We start from the raw sequence: 6,570 nt of genomic DNA, 5'->3' as shown, positions 1-6,570 counted from the left end.
ATGGTGACCATGCAACAAAGTATGATGGAACTCATGTCATTTATGAAAACGACCATGCAAACGCTCGTCCAGAATCAGAATATGGTGATACAGTTGCTTGTAGCACAACAGTCGAAATAATCAATGTCTAATCTACGTATATCCACGTGGAATGCCAACGGCGTCTCACGGCATAAACTTGAACTAACACAATTCCTAAATGAAAACCACATCGACGCCATGCTACTGGTCGAAACGCACCTCACAAGCAGATACCACTTCCATATAAGAGGTTATACCTTCCACCGCACAGATCATCCAGATGGTAAAGCCCACGGCGGGACCTCATCCTCCTCATCAGAGAACGCATCAAACACCATTTTCACCAAAGGTTTGCAACAAATTTCTTGCAAGCTACGTCCATAAAAGTGCAGTCAGGTAACGGCAACCTTTGCATTGCTGCTGTCTACTGCCCACCTCGCTTTACAATCTCTGAAGGCCAATTCATGGATTTTTACAACTCTCTTGGAGATCGATTAATAGCTGCAGGAGATTAAAACGCCAAGCATTCGCATTGGGGATCCCGCCTCGTGACCCCCAAGGGAAGACAACTGTATAACGCTCTCATCAATGTGAGAAATAAGCTGGACTACGTTTCCCCTGGTAGCCCCACATATTGGCCAGCAGACCCCAGAAAGATACCCGATCTAATTGACTTCGCGGTGACAAAAAACATCCCACGCAATCTAATAAACGCCAAGGCCCTTCCGGACCTTTCTTCAGATCACTCGCCGCTGTTGATAACCCTCCTTCAAATCCCAGAAACTACGGATCGCCCTCACAGGCTGACGTCGCACAGAACAAATTGGATGAAATACAAAAAGTATGTGAGTTCCCACATACAGCTAGCCCCCCAGCTCAATTCTGAAGCAGACATCGACTCCTCCACCTCCGCTCTGGAAGAGGTACTTGTGACTGCAGCCAGGATCTCAACACCACAACAGAAGGATGTGCAAAAAATCAAATTCAAAACGAACCAGCAGATTGAACAGCTTATCCAAGAAAAGAGGCGTCTGCGATGGGCGTGGCAAAACAATAGATCGCCATACTCAAAGCAACGTCTAAATGAAGCCACACGCAAACTAAGCTGGGCCCTGAAGCAAAATGCCGAAAATGCACAATTAAGATATATTGAGAAACTCTCGCCAACCAGCACAAAGCATCCCTTATGGAGAGCTCACCCAAATTTAAGCTCACCGGCTGAAACCATCACCACGATAAGAAAGTCATCTGGTTGCTGGGCCCGCAGCGACAAAGACAGAGCCGAGACTTTTGCCTCACAACTCCAGGGCGTTTTCGAGCCGAACCCTGCTGCAAATCCATTTGAACTACCGCAAATCCACACTGAAACGGAATCTACTCCAGCATCATTTCGTCCGAACGAGATCACGAAGGTCATTAGGGAACTGAAGCCGAAAAAGGCTCCCGGCGATGACTTAATAACTCAAACAATTTTAACTGAACTTCCAAATTGTGCTATTGAGGTCATCTGTAATATCTTCAATGGGATCATAAGTCTCGGCCATTACCCAACAAAATGGAAAAAATCTATAATTATAATGATACCGAAACCCGGAAAAGACCACACGACTCCATCATCTTACTTGCTTGTCCAAGTTATTTGAAAAATGCCTATTAAAGCGCATAATTTCTTATCTGGGAGCTCACATCATCATCCCAGCTCATCAATTTGGCTTCAGAGAAAAACATGGAACTATAGAGCAAGTTATCAGAATAACATCAGAAATTCGCACAGCCTTCGAACATCGAGAATATTGCTGCGCAATATTTCTAGACGTATCTCAAGCATTCGACCGCGTCTAGCTCAATGGCCTCATGCACAAAAATAAAACACTCTGGCCGGCATACACACACAAATTATTTGAGTCGTATCTCTACAACAGAGTCTTCGCAGTGAGGTGCAACGCAACAACATCCGGCACCTATTCAATCGAAGCTGGAGTTCCACAAGGAAGCGCACTTGGGCCTACCCTATTTGTCCTATACACAGCGGATATCCCCACAAGCGACCAGCTAACATTATCCACTTTCGCTGATGACACTGCGATCCTCAGCCGTTCCAAATGCTCAGTCCGTGCAACAGCCCAGCTCGCCAACCACCTCAAGGTAGTCGAGAAGTGGCTATCTGACTGGCGTATCAAAATAAATGAACAAAAGTGTAAGCACATAACGTTCACTCTCAACAGACAAACATGCCCCCCGCTCTACCTGAACAGCACACTGATCCCCGAAGTCAACGTGGCACAGTGGTTGGGCTTGTATGGAGACGCGGCCAAAAATACTTCTAGTTGATGTATCGTTACAAAATTAATACCAATAATCAAGAAAAATGTTTTAAGTATATGCCCAAAAAATTGGCCATATATCACGTCTATATCATATAGCTGCCATAGGAACAAACTGTTAAAAATCAACATTTAGTATGAAAAACTTTTTTGTTTTTCAAAATATCTTAACCAATTTCACAGATTATATGTTTGGTACAAATTTATGCATTCTTACCAAATTTGGTTAAAAATACAAAATTTGAATAAAATTATTTTTTTTTCCAAGACCTAGAATTAATTTTTTATCTCTTAATAAGAATTTTGGTGAAATACAGGTGCCCAAAAGTAACAAAAAATTATTTACTTATATATTGTGTATTTTATTTGTCTAGCATCAAATGCACACAGCTTAAGGGGAGCGTATGGTTAATTTAGTGCAAAACTACCCACTTTTCGAAAAAATGTTTTGGTGAAACGGCTAATGTTAACTTAATGAATTAAATACCATAAATTAGCAAAACATTTAAACAATTTTTTTTTAGTTTTTGTATTGAAAAATATTTACAGGCCTACAAGATATTGCGAATCTCTTGAGCCCCACAAAAAAAATGTTTGTTTTCGGTGTACATCCTAAATGTACACAAAAACATCCGATATCAAAAAAATGTATTGCATTCGTTAAAAAATAAGTGCCCCAAAGTACTCAGGTGATGTTTTTATTTTTTTATTTTTTTTCGAATTTTGTATCAGTATTGGAAGTCAAACCACGGATTTTTAACTAAAAAGTTAAGTTAATTTGTTAAAAAAAATATAATTAAATTAAAAATTAAAAAAAACTCTACGTGAGTACCTGTATAATTAAATTAAAAAGTTATGTTCAAAATTTCAAGCCGATTGGTTAAGTAGATTTTAAGTTATCGTGTACACCGATTTTCAAAATGTCATTTTTCAGGAGAGCGAATTAAACTTTGTGATACTCATACAACGAACACCAAACGACCTCCGTTCAACTACCCATAACTTCGTTAGTTTTGTAATAATTGATGTTAAACTTTCACACAATACTTTTATGATACTAAACCTTTATTTACAAAAAAAAAAAAAAAAAATCGAAAAAAAAAAATTAAAATCTTACCCTCGCCTGTGTTAGTATTTTTAAGATTATAGGCACATAGGCAAATTTCGGCAAATTGCTCTACAACTCCACACTAAAGCCAATATGGACGTATGGCTCCCAGCTCTGGGGGAACGCGTGCAGCACCAATCTAGACATCATACAGCGCGCCCAATCAAAAATCCTGAGAACTATCACTGGGGCACCATGGTATATTCGCCATGAACACATCCACAGGGATCTCGGCATTCCTACTACGTAACGACCATCCAACCCAGCCATAATTAGTCAGGGCCATTTACCCTGTACCAGTCTCAAGACTGCTAGTTAGGTAGTATTGTAAGATTTGATACACTTATTGTTAGTCTCATAAATGAGAAGATTCAATAAATAAAAGCAAAGCATAAAAAAAAAAAAATCTGAGGTGGGGTCAGAAATAATTTTTTTCCAAAATAACTACGTGCCAGAATGATCTTGTGGTGGTGTGGAATAAACATCAATAGACCACTGAGTAAACTGTTTTTTTCCTTTTGTAAATAAGATCTGATTTCATATAAAACAAGAAAGGTACGCCGAAGTTTGTATACCCTTGCAGATTGCAATTGGATCATTAAGAAACAAGCCTTTCTTTATGTTTACAGTTTGACATTACAGTCACACATTTTTAGCTTTATATTTTCTCTACATTTACCGATCGCTTCTATGGCAGCTATATGATATAGTTGTCCGATTTTCATAAAATTTATACCAAAATTCTGAAATAATACCAAAAGCTCATATCTCAAAGTAGATTAAAATACGTTGAAAAACAACGAAGTTATAATTTTGTCTATTATTTTCCCGATCGTTCCTATGGCAGCTATATAGTCGTCCGATTTTCATGAAATTTTTATCGAAAATCTGAAATAATAAAGAATGGCCATATCTAATGGTGCATAAATGTTGAAAAACAGACAAGTTATAATTTTTTTTCTAATATGATATAGTCGTCCGATCCGGTCCGTTCCGACATATATAGCAGTGAGAGTATATAGAAGAATATATGCATAGTTTCATTCAGATAGCTTAAAAAATGAGGGACTAGTTTGCGTAGAAACGGACAGACGGACGGACAGACGGACGGACAGACGGACATGGCTAGATCGACTTGGCTGTTGATACTGATCAAGAATATATATACTTTATAGGGTCGGAAAGGTCTCCTTCACTGCGTTGCAAACTTCTGACTCTGAACTTCATGCGTTTTAGTTGGCACCGGAAAATCTTTAACTGCTTGCATGCCCTTTGAGTCTTGTTTAATACTATCTCCTGATATAATGTATCCTAAATACTTCACTTTAAAGGCATTCACATTTGTCAATTCTTAGCTCCAGCTTTTTATCTACTAATCGCATTCTAAGCCATTCGTATTGTCCCATTGGCGTAGTGATAAGGTGTATTTGACTAAATCCTCATGCATGTGCACATGAAAGAATCCGTTTCTAAGGTCTAGCTTCGTAAAAAGGACTTTTTCAGAAAGTTTGTCAATAAGGTCGTCTATTAGGGTGGTGGGGTAATGGTCGTTTATCATATTTTTGTTAAGTGTGCGATAGTCAACGCACATTCTTAACTTTTCTGACTTTTTCTTAAGTAGAACAATTGGTGATGCATATTCGGACTCGCTTACAAGCTTAATACCATCTTGTATATAATCGGCTAACAAATCTTGAACTTCGCTTTTCTCCGCAAACGATAGACGCCTCGAGAGGTAGTTGAATGGTTTAGTTTTATCAAAATTAAGTTTCATTTCCCCATTTTATTGATGGGAGTACTGGACGTTTCGCTTTTACATAAAATTGTTCAAAAATAATTATTATTCTGTTTCTTAAATTTGCATCGCACTTCTCGTTTATGTTTAGCTGGCTGTATTCATAATGTGACTTAACGGTATTTTGTAACGATTTGACATTATTTGAATCCTCGACTATGTTATCATTACTTTTTTACCTATCGTCTTAAACACTTTTATTATTTGAACAATCATTTTCCCAATTTCCATAATTTGGACGATAATTATGTTAATTTTTTTTCCATTAAACTATCATTTTCGGCATAACTATAATTTGAACAACAATTTTCCGCATATCTATCAATTTATTCGCCACAATTAGTAACTCAAAATTAAACATTACTTTATTAATAATGACAAAACATGATATTTTTTCGATTATATCTAAAGGGCTACCATTTAAGACTACGTAATTTGTAAGAATCTTTTCATTCGATTTGATATTTTGCTTCTCTAGTGTGTTTTCCGCGTAAGACATCTTAAGGGGTTATCCGGGTTTTGAAATTTCAAAAAATGCATTTTTTTCAAACTTTTTTATATAAAAGTACAAAGTGTCAGGAATGTTGTCCGAAAATTTCAAGTCGATCAAAGCAAAACTGTAGGAATGGGACAAATTTAAAGCCCAGCGCGTCGTATGAGTCACAACTGGCAATTAAAACTTTAAACGCGTTTTTCTCGAAACCACTTTCTTGAAGTCGGTAGTCAAGATTTCTCGAAAACTACTGGACCGATCGACTTCAGATTTTCCACACTTCTTCTAGACATGTTTTTCTTGTCTCTGAACGCAGGATTTTTTATATCTTCAATTAGAACCGATTTTATAACCCCAAATATGGCCAAAATTGACGTAAAAAGTGTAATTTTTCATGAAAAACGCTCCCAAAAATTCAATTTTTAATTTTTTAAAAAATCCTTCGTTCAGAGACAAGCCAGACACATAAGCTAAAAGAAAAATTTTGGTTTTTATACCCTTGCAGGGTATTATAATTTCAGTCAGAAGTTTGCAACGCAGTGAAGGAGACCTTTCCGACCCTATAAAGTATATATATTCTTGATCAGCATCAACAGCCGAGTCGATCTAGCCATGTCCGTCTGTCCGTCTGTCCGTCTGTCCGTCTGTCCATCTGTCCGTCTGTCTGTTTCTACGCAAACTAGTCCCTCAGTTTTAAAGCTATCTGAATGAAACTTTGCATATAGTCTTCTATATGCTCTCACTGCTATATATGTCGGAACGGGCCGGATCGGACGACTATATCATATAGCTGCCATACAAATGTTCGATATATTTTTAGAAAAAAAAT

The sequence above is a fragment of the Drosophila kikkawai genome, chromosome 3R (genome assembly GCF_030179895.1).
Source record: "Drosophila kikkawai strain 14028-0561.14 chromosome 3R, DkikHiC1v2, whole genome shotgun sequence".
Classification (NCBI taxonomy): Eukaryota; Metazoa; Arthropoda; class Insecta; order Diptera; family Drosophilidae; genus Drosophila; species Drosophila kikkawai.
This window is presented reverse-complemented; position numbering follows the sequence as displayed.